General features: G+C 42.8%; 1 protein-coding gene across 4 annotated transcripts in view; it reads left to right on the top strand.

Moving 5' to 3' along the window:
* The window catches only part of bnipl (BCL2 interacting protein like), a 60896-nt gene that overhangs the window by 12020 nt on the left and 33653 nt on the right, over nucleotides 1–15223 (top strand). The window contains exon 1 of one of the 4 annotated variants that reach the window (XM_052045776.1): nucleotides 8077–8215. The exons of the other annotated variants lie outside the window; for them this stretch is intronic. The gene's annotated coding sequence lies outside the window, so the exon portion shown is untranslated. Of the gene's footprint in view, nucleotides 1–8076; nucleotides 8216–15223 lie in introns of those variants that run through there. 4 annotated transcript variants of the gene reach the window in all.

Raw genomic sequence — 15223 nt, 5'->3', positions numbered from 1 at the left:
GTCTTCTGCTTATTGATCAATATTTTATATACTTTGTCTAAACTTTCTTCATGTTAAATGCCTGCCTCAAATCTGCTCTTAGTCTTTTCTGTTCAAAGGAGAACTGCAGCTGTTATGTTGATAATTATTCCATCAAATCACTTCTGCACAGTTCTGCAGATCAATTAATTGTAAATTATAGTACATAAGATGCCAGGCATTGGATGTGAGATTCCTGCAGCTGAGAGATATTCAAAAGTTCCATAGCAAGTTGCTACCAAATGAATTCATCCATACTGAAAGAGAGAATTTAAATTACATTTGGACAGGTACATGGAGAGGAAAGTTTTAGAGGGATATGAGCCAAACGCAGGCAAGTGGGACTAGCTCAGTTAGGCAACTTGGTCGGCATGGAGGAATTCAGCCCGTTTTCCATACTGTGTAACTCTACAACTCTGATCACAGTTAACAGTTTTAATAAGAATATCAGCAACATGCAGTTGAGTGAGAATATTGTTAGTGGCTTCATTTGTCTTCCTTCTGGCTAATTTGCTGCTCCTGCTCCCCATCCTCCACATTCATCTGTTACTCCTCCCCTCTCCCACTCACCTCCCCTGTTACCCCTGACTGTGATGTTGGCTTCATGCTGCTGGTGGTCCTCTTGCTGTCTTTTGTGGCCAGAGTGTGTCACCAGCCAAGGGTAAAGTAACATAGCACTTAAGTTACTGGACTACCAGCCAGAGTTTTGATCCAGTAAAATGAGTTCCAATCCCACCACCTGGGTAATTTAAAGGCAAGTCATTAAATAAATCTGTAATTATTAAAAAAGCTAGTGACAATAATTATGTTGATACCCGATTGTTGTAAAATTACTGTTCACTGATGCCCTTCAGGGAAGGAAATCAGTTGTCCTGAACTGAATGTGACTCCTTACTTACCAACCTTGTTGACTCTTAGTTGCCTTCTCAATTTTCAGGGCATTTGGGGATGGACAATATCAGCTGGCACTGCTAGCTGTGTCTAAAAAATCATGAAACTAATACATTTTCTAAAATTGTGTCTCTAAGTCTTATTTTGATGGTAAATGAATGAGATATTTTATTTGATGCTTAGGAATGGGAGTGAGGATGAGGTATGTGGGCACCCAAGGGAGAAAAGTCTTGGATATCAGAAGAGTATTGAAGTTCATGGGTGCATGTGCACACGTGTGTGTGTGTGTGTGTGTGTGTGTGTGTTTGCACTTGCATGTCTCTTCATGTCCATGTGTTAACGAATGTGTGCCCACACACCTATGTGTTTGTGCATGTATGTGTTTCTGTCAGTATGTCTTGTCTGTCTGTGTGTGACTCCTTGTATCTGTGTTCTTGTTGGGTTTGAGCTGTGCTCAGCAGTTTGATAAAGTAACCTTAAAGCTTCTACTTGCTGGGGAGACGAGAACCAATAATAAATACAAGGTAGTTGATGGGGAACCTCGGAGAAAACTTTACCCCTAGGGCAGTGAGAATGTGGAAGTCACTTCCACAGAGTGGTTGAGGCAATTGGCACAGATGAATTTCAGGGAAAGCTGGATAAACAAAAGAGGGGAAAAGGAATTTAAACTTGATTATCTAAGTGAAGCTGGCAGGACAGCTTCCATGACAGCTTCCATGACTGCTCATTGTCCTGCCATTACATGTATCACTACATAATATACAATGCCTTCCTGCTTTCATGCCGAGACTGATACAAGGGTGGACTTGTGGCTCAGAAGTGAGTTAACATTCTCCACTCTGACTAGACCACACAAACAGAAAGGAATGTGACATGCAGAACCTTGCTGAACCAGATAACCAGCAGACTGAGGAACACCTGTCCAATGAGATCACCGTTGATTTGACATAGAGCTTTGCTTACAGCTATGAGTTTTCTAACCGACTTCTTTCATTGCTCTTATTTTGATATCCTACTGCCTTTCTCGAGGAATAAACAAGATTCTAATCTATACAATCTGAGATGTCAGGATGAAATTTAACAGATTAGGGGGAAAGAAAAGAGAGACTTTAGTCTCTCATTTCCCAAAAATCACAGGGTGCTACTAAACCACCACTGTACAGTTTCCTCTATGTGTGAAAAGTGAAGACCAGGACTGAGGTCCATGACCACTGAAAATGGAGAAGGAGAAATTGGAATGATATTGAGAATCTCGAGGTCATGCATTGGGGGCACATAAAAGCCATGCACAAGCAGCATAAGGAGTGCACCACCTCTCAAACTATCCACCCATCTGTCCTCATCAGCCATCTCCAAACCCACAAAACTGGAGAGGAAGAAGTCATCCTTAATCTCGAGGGACTGCCTAAGAAGAAGAGAATGATACAATCTGAAGTGTGCACATATGCAAAATGTCTAAGTGGACGCTAAATAAGTTTGTGACGAGGATGGCGAGCCACTTTTGCCTTGTAAATATAGAATGCACATGCTTATGGGTTTATGGTAGATGCCTGTACAAGGTTTCATTTGAGAACTTAGATCCCTCCAGTCTTCAAACAGTTAAACAGCAGAGAAACGCCCTATGTGGAACTGAGTAAAGTACAGGAGGCAGCCTTGTTTACAATCTGCAATTGAGAGAAACAATTCTATTTTAAGTTTCCAGACGTGTTTGTTTTATGGAGCGGCCATCCCATTTAACCTTTATTGTACTGTGACAGCCACTCCTGCATTCCTCTTGTTCCTACTATCTTGTTGTACTGTCCATTGGTTTCCTCTCCATTATGAAACTCAGTTTTGCTTTCTTTTGGTCTCTTTCAGTTCCTCATATCCACCCCTCCACCTTTCCTCCTCCTTCCTTCCCTTGTATGTGATTTTTTTTTCCCCTCAACCTGTGCATTCCGTCCTCCTTCTCAACACCTCCTCCCCTTTAACTCCATCTCACTTTCCATGTGGCTCCTCCCTCTTCTTCTCATTCCCTTGTGTCACCCTCTTTCATTTAACTCTCTTCATTCCCCTCTACACATTTGAAGTTCCTCCTTTCACTTTGTTCAGGTTTGCTTCTTTCCTTGGCTTTATTAGCTAATGAGGTGACCATGCAAGACGGCTGCGTGGTGCAAGGGATGTATTCAGCACTTTGAGAACTTCGCTAAATGTGGTCACATGGTATTGTAACAGGTCACAAGATCTTTCTCTTTTAACCGGTTGCTTGTAGACAGTGAAGTCCTGACAAGGGTCTTTCCTTCTGAATTATCGTCTTGCCTCATCAGCATCATAGTAATGTCTGGTGTAAGCGAGACCAGTAATGCAACCATTAATTTTTATTGATACGTTCACTGGTAATGCTGGCACTGATTGTCCATCCCTAACTGAACCGAGGGCATTATACATCAAGCAGATTGGGGCAGGAGTCACATGTAGGCCAGACCATTTACAGATGGCAGATCTCCTTCCCTGAAACGCATTAGTGACTAGGTGGGTTTTTCTGATAACCTGGTAATTTCTTGGTCACCATTACACTTTATTCCAGATTTATTTAATGTCTTGAAACATTCCCAAGTTATCACTGTGGGATTCAAATTTGTATGTCTGCATTAATGGTAAAGGCCTCTGGAAACCACTTGAAGGATGTGGATGGAAAAATGAAGGAGGAGAAGACATTGGGAAAAATAAGCCGACCGCTTTTGTTTTTGTAGAACCATCCCTTCTGTCACTACCCCTCAGTCTGCCTTTCCTTGCATATTTATAACTTATTACTTTGGATTTGAAACCATCACCTTGGATGGCATGCATTTCCTCAATTATTTTTATCAACTCCCATTAATGCAATCTTGTAAAATATCTCAGTATTCCCTCTTCTGTGGATAAAACAAGCCCAACATCTTAAATCAGAATTAGGTTTATTATCACTGACAATATCATGAAATTTGTTGTTTTGTAGCAGCAGTACGCTGCAAGACATAAAGACATAAAAATTACGATAAGTTACAAAAATAAATAAATAGTGCAAAAAAGGAATAATGAGTAGTGTTCAGGGATTCATGGACTGTTCAGAAATCTGATGGCGGAGGGGAAGAAGCTGTTCCTGAAATGTTTGGTGTGGGTCTTCAGGCTCCTGTACCTCCTCCCTGATGGTAGTAACAAGAAGAGGGCATGTCCCAGGTGGTGAGGGTCCTAAATGATGGATGCCGCCTTCTTGAGGCACCACCTCTTGACGATGTCCTCGATGGCAGGGAGGATTGTGTCTGTGATGGAAGGGGATGAGTCTACGACTCTCTGCGGCCTCTTTCGATCCTGCTCAGTGAAACCTCCATACCAGGTAGTGATGCAACCAGTCAGAATGCTCTCCACCAAAACTCTTTGGTGACATACCAAATCTCCTCAAACTCCTAATGAAGTAGAGCTGCTAGTGTGCCTTCTTCGTGATCACATCAATGTGTCGGGCCCAAGATAGATCCTCTGAGATGTTGACGCCCAGGAACTTGAAGCTCTTCACCCTTTCCACCGCTGACCCCTCAATGAAGACTGGTGTGTGTTCTCCTGACATCTCCTTCCTTAAGTCCACAATCAATTCCTTGGTCTTGCTGACATTGAGTACAAGGTTGTTGTTGTGACACCACTCAACCAGCCGATATATCTCACTCCTGTACACCTCCTCATCGCCATCTGAGATTCTGCCAACAACAGTGGTGTCATCAGTGAATTTATAGATGGCATTTGAGCTGTGTCTGGCCACACAGTTGTGAGTGTAGGGAGAGTAGAGCAGTGGGCTAAGCACACATCCTTGAGGTGCGCCTGTGTTGATTATCAGCGAGGAGGAGATGTTGCTACTAATCTGCACTGACTGTGGTCTCCTGATGAGGAAGTCAAGGATCCAGTTGCAGAGGGAGGTATAGAGGCCCGGGGTTGGAAGCTTGTTGATTAGTACAGTGTTGAATGCCAAACTGTAATTGATAAACAGCAGCCTGACATATGTCTTGCTGTTGTCTAGGTGCTACAAAGCCGAGTGAAAAGCCATTGAGATTGCGTCCAGTGTAGACCTGTTGTGGCAGTACTTCAGATACTTGATCACCATGGTTATTTGTCTTAATAGCTTCTTGGATCAATAATATTCCTTTCAATAATCAAGCCTCATACAGCAGCAATATAATGTTCTCATTTGGTAATCTGTCGCACTCTGTCAGTACAATTGGTGTGGATAAGAAATGGGATGACTGCTTTATAGATTGATCCAATTTAATCCTTGTATTCAATGTACTGATCTAAATACTGGGCCCCCAATGATTTGTACAACTGTCATTTAAACAGTGGCATTAGCCTAGTGAAAAGTTCCAAGGCACTTCCCAGGATCAATGAAGGACAATTTAACTTCAACCCACTGAAGGAGATATTAGGATATTTGACCAAAAGCTGTGACAAGAGGTAAATTTTAAGGTGCGTTAAAGGAGATGACAGAGAGGGAAGGTTTCGGGAGGGAACTTCTCTGTTTATATCCGGGAAACTGAAAGTACATCAGCATGATGAGGCAATTAAAATAGGGGCTGTTGGAGGTTTGGAGGAGTTTTTGGAAATCTTGGAGGAATATTGGACAGCATATTGGAGTGTAGAGCTGGATGAGTGTACAAAGATTGGGAGGAGGTAATTACAGAGATAGCTTTGAATTTAATTGAGACATTGTAATGGCACAGAGGCACAGCTGGTAGAGCCACTGCCTCACAGCGCCAGAGACCTTGGTTCAATCTTCACTTCGGGTGTTGTCTGTGTGGAGTTTACAGGTTCTCCCTGTGACTGGGTGGGTTTCTTTTGGGTGCTCTGGTTTTCTCCCACATCCCAAAGGCATGAAGATTGGTAGGTTAATTGGCACTGTGAATTGTGCCTAGTAAGTAGGTGAATGGTGAAGTCTGGGGAAGTTGATAAGAATCTGGGGAGAATAAAAACTGGATTAATGTAAGATTAATGTAAACGGGTGGATGCTGTATCTCTGTGTGACTTTATTATGATTGCCCAATGGGATGTTAATGTATATGTAAGCACAGGGGTGATGGCAAAAAGGCACTTGGTAAGAACTAAATATAGTTGTGTTTGGAACAACTTGCTAGACTTGCAGTCCAATGCTCCTGAAGCAGTACTTTGGCACTTAATGGTCCTTTGTGATCACAGGTTAACATTGATTGGAACTCTGCACCACCCATTCCTTGAGGAACACTCTTGGTGGGGGAACACCCATTAACTACCCCCTGGAGTTGATCTACCTTATTAGTTGGCGAAAGTGCCCCAGAGGTTGTGTCAATGGCAAATGACAGTGTGCTACTGACAGGTGACAAATGTACCTGCTTCTCCCTATGCATTCACTGACTGGAAAAAAAGACATTGACACTCTCCCTTTCCAATTCATATTTCCCATGATCCAGCAACTATGAAACTGGGTATGTTTGCCTTACAATCCACCAGCTTTAAAATCAAACAAACTTGCAATTATAGAATGATAGAAATTAATGTCGCAAAAGGAGGCCTTTTTGGTTTATTGTATCCGTACAGCCAAAAAAAAAGACATCACACTAATCAATAGCATTGAGAGTTAAATGTTGCTTTTAAACTTGTTTTGGGTTTCTACCCTCCACTACTTTGTGAGGCACTGTTGTGTGTGTGTGTGTGTGTATGTGGGTGGGTGGGTGGGGTGGGGTGTTCTAATTCCTCTAACCCTAACAATTAATTACTTTAAATTTATTCTCACAATACAAAGGGAAATAGGATCTACCTATCCACTCTATATGGGCCTTTCTAATTTTCCTGGAATCTTTGAAAATTATGGTGGTAAAAGAAAGTAATTTGGCCCATTTATAATCTAGCTAAAAAAGGAACTGTATAGGTTCACAGCACTTCTCAGCTCGCACTTCAGTGTCTTCAAGTGGTCACCATAGGTACATAATGTGATGAAGGATTCTGCCTTCTTCAGACAGTGAGTTCTAGACCACGCCACTTTGCGTAAAATGACATTTCTCAGCTCTTCTCTAAACCATTTCCCAATTACCTTAAAACTATGTTGCCTAGTTACTAACCACCCTACCAACAGAAATAGTTCCTTCTTGTTTGCTCTGCTGAGACTCCACGTAATTTTATACATTTCAATTCCCCCAAAAATTGCCTTTGCATCCTCCCAAGTACAATCACGGCTTCCCAGAATGTGACAACCTTGCAAAGCATCTTTCACAATCTCTTGAAAACCAGAAGGTCTTAGAATCATATAGCACAGAAAAAGGCCCTAACAGTCATTCTAACAGCAAAAATAAAGCCTCATCTTCTCTTTGATCCCTCTGCTAATCGTTTTTGTCTTTTCTGGTTATAGATTTTATTACACAAGAAATAGTTTCTCTTTACCTACTCTATCAGAATCCTTAAAATTTTGACCACTTCTAATCAATCTCTCTTTAATCTTCTCCACTCCGAGGAGATAAATAGCATGTTTTTAACCTTTCCTCATCACTGTTAAAACTCCGCTGCAACCTGTCAAGGCCAGGATTGGGACCAGCTGTTTCCTTGTTGCATGGGTGACAGCATCTGGCAGCTGTGGAATGTGGCAAAGGCAACAGCTGCAGGAGGGTATTGGCTAGAAGAAGCTGAGGCAGGGCAGCTAAAGGCTGCAGTGTATACGAGAGTAAGCCATGCAATTCCTGAAGCCTGTTCTGGCATTCAATGAGATCTCCATAAGATTATGATTGATCTGAATTCCCTCAGGAACTCTTAGATTTTTGCCTGGCAAATTTGCTTCTGTTCTCTTTATTGAGATTTACAATCGCAGCCTCTACAGCTTTTTGGGCTGGAGAGGCTTCCAAAATTTCTACAGTATTTTGAGTGAAGAAATGCTTCCAGACATCACCCTGAAGTATCTAATTTTAAGGTCCTGCCCCTGTGTTCTATTTTACCCCACCCTCTCCTCACCAAAGAAAGTAGCTTCCCTTTATTCGCCCTATCAAATCCTTATCAGTGTTGACGCCAGAAAAGAGAGGTTGCCTCTTTTGGCCTTACATTCTATGTCATCAGTAAGGGAGAATTGCGTGTTGCGTTGCCAGGTAACTGAGGTTGATGGGTGTGACTGTGGAGTGTATGCATAGGTCCCAGGTGAACTGCGATGATGTAAACAGTCTGCAGTCTATTCTGTACTATAGAGCGAGGTTGCCTTTATGTTCATGAGGAGAGAGTAAGCACTCTGTATATTTTGTACTCCATTAAGCCTGCTGATCAGACAATCAGGTAATCGAAGCTAAACCTGGTAAGTGCCATATAAAATTACAAAGCTGTGTTTGGGTGTATGACAACTTTTAGTTTTGACAGACCAGTTTTTTTTGGAGGAGTCATCAGGGTGTTGTAATCTAGGCATCAAGTTACATTTTTTTCATGGTGAAGTTAGAACATTTAAAAGCTAATGCAGTTTTTGGTTGTTGCTTTTTGCCTGCTACTTCCCTCATTTATTTAACATTTCCTCCTCCAGATATTTCCCTTCCCACTCCTGCAGTTCATTGCTCATGTTGTTGGGACAAGTCCAGTACATGTTTCATTGTAGACATTCCCCGAGTTCCTGAGCTCCTTCTGCAAGAGCATACTGACGAACGGTAACATGCAAAGACATGTTCCGCAGAGAGCGAGAGACCTCCCTGTCTTCTGCAGAGAATCCCTACTCTGTCAATGAATCACATCAGAAACAAAATCTTGAGTTTAAATCTCTTTCAGTCTATATATTTGGACAGTGAGCTGTTTGTAATTAGAATGTTTAAGGAAATTTTGGAACTTTTATTCAGTCAAGGCTCAGTGGGTAATGCTCTCACCTGTCAGACAGAAGTCTGTAAATTTGTCTGACTCCAGACACTTGAGTATGTAATCCCAGCCTGCACTCTATGCTATTATGAGAGAGAGTACTGCATTGTTTGGATGCCTTCTATTACATGATAAGTCCAACTGAGCTTATCTGCTCTCTCTCAGGTGGATGTAAAAGATCCCACAGCCACTATTTAAACAAAAGAAATTCTTTCAGGCTCAATATTTATCCCAATTAATTCCAATTAAAAAACAGATGACCTTGTCATTATTACATTCCTGCTTGAGGGAACTTCGTGTGTGTAAATTGGCTACTGCCTTCCTTGTGATACAATGGCAATGACCTCAGAAGCACTTCATTGACTTTGCTATCCCGAAGTCATGGAAGATGCTATATAAATGCAAGCCTCTATAATGAGATATAGTAGACATTTTGCTATAGACATCTTGCTAATAAAGATATCTTAACGTCTACTTTGCAATGTGCAATTTGTTTCTTTATAATATCAGGTGTAGGACCCTGGAGTATGACCCTGGAATGGAGGTCAATGCTGGATGCTATTTAGAAAAACAGCTTTTGGGATTGAGGTGGCTTTGAAATTTTAAGTGTGTGTTACCAGTGGCAGAATCTTTTATATTGTTTTGTGCTTGTGGTGGGATCAACATTTAACACTGCTTGGTAATTGATATGAAAGTTGCTGCCAAGGCTTGCATTTTATTGCCCATTTCCTGATTGCCCCTTGAACTGAGGTGCTAGCTGTCATTTTAGAGGGCAGTTAAGAGTCAATTCTGGTGGAATTTAAACCTGTGTCTCCAGAGGTTAGTCCAGGCTCCATTTATCAATCAAGTTGCTAGTAAGAAAGGACATGGACACAGTCTTATGCTGATGCCTGTGCATTGTTTATGCAAAGCAGTCTATTTGGAGAAATGGTCCTTTAAGTTTATTGTAGTGGGGTTATTCAGGAGTACTCATATGATTTGGGAAGCTTGACCTTCATTCTTGCTGGTTATGTGAGCAGCAGAGTAATGATATGTTAAACTGACCTGTTTTATCTAAATTGTGAAAGGATAAATCCCAGTCAAGCTCTTTAATACCTTATCTTGCTTATCAAGTAATTGTAAGGCAGAAAGATTAAGTATAATATTGGGAGGTGTGAGATTATCCACTTTAGTAGGAAAAACAAAGATATCATAACATCATCTCTCATCATGCACCTATCTAAACTTCTCTTAAATGTTACAATCCACCACTTCCACTGGCAGCTCGTTCCACACTCGCACCACCCTCTGAATTAAGTAGATTCCCCCTCAGATTTCCCTTAAATATTTCGCCTTTCACCCTAAACCTATGACCTCTGATTCTAGTCTCACCTAAGCTGAGGGGAAAAAGCCTGCATGCATTCACCCTATCTATACCTCTCATAATTTTGTATGTCTCTGTAAGATCTCCCCTCATTCTCCTGCGCTCCAGGGAATAAAGTCCTAACCTATTCAACCTATAACTCAAGTCCACAAGTCCCAGCAACATATGTGTAAATATTTTCTGCACTCTTTCAAGCTTATTAATATCTTTCCTGTAGGTAGGTAAGTTTGGCCTCACCAACGTATTGGTTTATTATTGTCACTTGTACCAAGGTACAGTGAAGAACTTGTCTTGCATGCCGTTCGTACAGATCAGTTCATTACACACTGCATTTGAGGTAGTACAGGGTAAAAACAATAACAGAATACAGAGTAAAGTGTCACAGCTACAGGGAACTGCATTTCAGGTAGACAATAAAGTGCAAGGTCATACAAGGTAGATTGTGACGTCGAGTCCATCTCATCATATAAGGGAGCCGTTCAATAGTCTTATACCGTGGGATAGAAGCTGTCCTTGAGTCTTCAAGTGGTATGTGCCCTCAGGCTCCTGTATCTTCAGTCTGATGGGAGAGGAGAGAAGAGGGAATGACCTGGGTGCCTTCACCAAGGCAGCGAGAGGTATAGACACAGTCCATGGAGGGGAGGCTGGTTTCCGTGACACACTGGGCTGTGTCCACTACTCTCTGCAGTATCTTGCAGTCCTGGGCAGAACAGTTACCATACCAAGCGTGATGCATCCAGATAGGATGCTTTCTATGGTTCATCGATATAAGTTGGTAAGTGTCAAAGTGGACATGCCAAATTTCGTTAGCCTCCTGAGGAAGTAGAGGTGCTGGTGAGCTCTCTTGGCCGTGGCGTCTACGCAACCAGGACAAGCTATTGGTGATGTTCACTCCTAGGAACCTGAAGCTCTTAACCCTCTCGACCTTAGCACCATTGATGTAGACAGGTGCATATGCACCGCCCCCCCCTTCTTGAAGTCAATGACCAGCTCTTTTGTTTTGCTGATATTGAGGGAAAGGTTGTTGTCATGATACCATGTCACTAAGCTCTCTATCTCCTTCCTGTACTCCGACTCATCATTATCTGAGATACAGCCTACTACGGTGGTATCATCTACAAACTTGTAGATGGAGTTAGAGCAGAATCTGGCCACGCAGTCATGAGTATATAGGGAGTAGGGTAGAGGGCCGAGGACGCAGCCATGTGGGGCACCAGTGTTGAGAATAATCGTGCTGGAGGTGTTGCTGCCTATCCTCACTGATTGCAGTCTGTTGATCAGAAAGTCAACAATCCAGTTGCAGAGGGAGGTGTTGAGTCCCAGGTCTCTGAGTTTGGTGATGAGTTTGCTTGGAGTTATAGTATTGAAGGCAGAGCTGTAGTCAATAAACAATAGTCTAACGTGGGTGGCTTTACTGTCCAGATGCTCCAGGGATGAGTGTAGGGCCAGGGAGATGGAGTCCACTGTAGACCTGTTTCGGCGGTAGGCGAATTGCAGTGGGTCGAGGTTGTCTGAGAGGCTGGAGTTAATGCGTGCCATGACCGGCCTCTTGAAGCACTTCATGATGGTGGATGTCAGAGCCACTGGTCAGTTGTCATTAAGACATGTTACCTTGTTTTTCTTACGTGCCGGGACGATAGTGGTCTTCTTAAAACAGGTGGGAACCTCAGATTGAAGCAGGGAGAAGTTAATTATGTCTGCAACTACCCCCGCCAGCTGATCAGCACAAAATCTGAGCGCACGGCTAGGGACACCATCCGGGCCAGATGCTTTCCTCGGGTTCACTCTCCTGAAGACTGATCTTACATCCTCGACGGTGACCACGGGTTCAGTTGCATTGGAGGCTGTCCGGGTGGGTGGTGACAATCCACTCCCCTTCTGTTCAAAACACGCATAGAATGTGTTAAGCTCATCAGGAAGGGATGCGCTGTTGTTAACTATGTTGCCCGACTTCATCTTGTAGCCCATTATAGCCTGTAAGCCCTGCCACATTTGATGGCTGGATCTGGGACTCTATTTTGAACCAGTATTATCTCTTGGCATTCTTGATAGCTTTCCAGAGGTTGTATCTTGATTTGTTGTAAAGATCAGGGTCACCTGATTTGAATGCAGCAGTCCTCAACTTCAGTAAGGAGCGGATCTCTCGGTTCATCCATGGTTTCCGGTTTGGGAACACCCGTATTGTCCTCTTATACAACTTCAACAGAACATCCCAACTCCTGTACTCAGTGCCCTGAATTATGAAAGCCAATGTGCCAAAAGCTCTCTTTAGGACCCTATCTACCTGTGATGCCACTGTCAAGGAATTATGGATCTGTATTCCTAGGTCCCTTTATTCCACTGCACACCTCAGTGCCCTAATGTTCACTATGCAAATCTTACCCTAGTTTCTCCTCCCAATGTGCATCACCTCACACTTGTCTGCATTAAATTCCATCTGCCATTTTTCAGCTCATTTTCCCAGCTGGTACAGATCACTTTGCAAGCTTTGATAGCCTTCCTCGCTGTCCACTATGCCCCCAATCTTGGTGTCATCCGCAAATTTGCTGATCCAGTTTACCACATTATCATCTAAATCATTAATATAGATGATCCCTGTGGTGTATCACTAGTCACAGGCCTCCAGTCAGAGAGAGAACCATCTACTATCACTCTCTGGATTCTCCCGCTTAGCCAATGTTGAATCCAGTTGACTACATGCTGAATGCCAAGTGACTTAACCTTATGGACCAGCCTCCCATGCAGGACTTTGTCAAAGGCCTTGCTAAAGTCCACGTAGTCAACGTCCACCACCTTCCCTTGATCAACCTTCCTGGTAATCTCCTTGAAAAGTTCTATATACGATTGGTTAGACATAACCTGCCACGCACAAAGCCACATTGATTGTCCCTAATCAGGCCCTGTCTATCCAAATATCTATATATCCTATACCTCAGAATACCTTCCAATAATTTACCCACGACTGACGTCAGGCTCACTGGCCTATAATTTAATTGCTTATTCTTAGAGCCTTTCTTAAACAACAGAACAACATTAGCTATCCTGCAGTCCTCTGGCACCTCACCCATGGCTAAGGATGTTCTAAATTTCTCTACCAGGGCCCCTGCAATTTCTGTACTAACCTCCCACACAGTCCGAAGGGACATCTAATCTGGCCCTGGGGATTTATCCACCCTAATTTGCCTCCTCTTCCATGACCTCACTACTCCTTTTCCTCAGTTCTATAGACTCTGTGTCTGTCTCTCGAGTAAATACAGATGAAGAAAATTCATTTAAGTTCTCCCTCATCTCTTTCGGCTCCGCGCATAAGATAACCACGCTGATCTTCAAGAGGACCAATTTTGTCCCTTACTATCCTTTTGCTCTTAATATAGCTATAGAAACCTTGGGATTCTCTTTCACCTTATCTGCCAGAGCAACCTCAGGTCTTTTTTTAGCCCTCCTGATTTCTCTCTTAAGTGTTCTCTTGCATTTCTTACACTCCTCAAGCTCCTTATTTGATCCTAACTGCCTATACCTGATATGCGCCGCCACCTTTTTCTTTACCAGGGCCTCGATATCCCTCGATAACCAAAGTTCCCTAAACCTGTTAGCCTTGCCTTTTATTCTAACAGGAACATACCGATTTTGTACTCTCAATATTTCACTTTTGAAGGCCTTCCACTTAACAAGCATCTCTTTGCCAGGAAACAACCTATCCCAATGCATACCTGCTAGATCCCTTCTGATGCCCTCAGAATTGGCCTTCCTCCAGTTTAGAATTTTAACCCTAGGACCAGTCCTGTCCTTCTCCAAAATTATCTTGAAACTAATGGAATTATGATTACCAGATCCGAAGTGTTCCTCCGCACTCATTTTAGTTACCTGCCCTGTCTCATTCCCTGAGGAGATCCAGTATCGTGCTCTCTCTTGTTGGGACCTCTACATATTGATTAACGAAACTTCCCTGAATACATTTGACGAACTCTATCCTGTCCTTTTACAGTATGGGAGCCCCAGTCAATATGTGGAAAGTTAAAATCACCTACTATCACAACTTTATATTTCTTACAACTGTCTGCTATCTGTCTATAAATTTGCTCCTCTAAATCCCACTGACTATTGGGAGGTCTGTAATATAGTCCCATTGATGTGATCATCCCTTTCTATTCCTCAGTTTCGCCCAAATTGCCTCAGTAGTTGAGTCCTCCAATATGTCGTTTCTGAGCATTGCCGTGACATTTTCCCTGATGAGTAATGCCACCCCTCCCCCTTTAACACCTCCCCCCTATCATGTCTAAAACAATGGAACTCCGGAACACTGAGCAGCCAGCCCTGCCCCTCCTGCAACCAAATCTCAATAACGGCTACAACATCATAATTCCATGTATGGATCCATGCTCTAAGTTCATCTGCCTTACCTACAATACTCCTTGCATTGAAATAGATGCAACTCAGAATATTTGTCCTACCATGTTCAATCTTTCGGTTTCCATCTTTGCTTGTAGTTTTAACATGTACTTTCCCCACAGCCTCTCCACTTGCTGCCCTACCACTCTAGTTCTCACCCACCCCACCCCACCCCACTGCAACTCTAATTTCAATCTCCCTGAGCAGCACTAGCAAACCTCCCTGCAAGGATATTGGTCTCTCTCCAGTTCAGGTGCAAACCATCCCGTTCGTAGAGATACCACCTGCCCTGGAACAGAGCCCAATGATCTAAAAATCTGAACCCCTCCCTCCTGCACCATCTGCTTAGCCACATGTTAAACTCCACCATCCTCCTATTTCTCACCTCACTAGCATATGTGGCACGAGTAGCAATCCTGAGATTACCACCCAGGAGGTCCTGTCTTTTAACTTATCACTTAAATCCCTGAACTCACTTTGTAGGACCTCATCACTTTTTCTGCCTATGTCATTGGTACAAAATGACTCAATGATTTTTTTTTGGGTCACCTGCAGCAATACCATGGAGTGACTAGGTACAATGCTGGAGCATTTGTATACATCAACAGCATTCTACAGAGACCGAAAACTCTAAATGGCTTAAGGTTTACACCAACACATGGAGAATTGTGTAGCCATTCCATTGTCTTTCCCTATTTTGGAAAAGATTTAATA

This window comes from Pristis pectinata, chromosome 40 (genome assembly GCF_009764475.1).
Source record: "Pristis pectinata isolate sPriPec2 chromosome 40, sPriPec2.1.pri, whole genome shotgun sequence".
NCBI classification, from domain to species: domain Eukaryota; kingdom Metazoa; phylum Chordata; class Chondrichthyes; order Rhinopristiformes; family Pristidae; genus Pristis; species Pristis pectinata.
The sequence above is the reverse complement of the archived record's forward strand: the minus strand, read 5'-3'. Positions and strand labels throughout refer to the sequence as shown.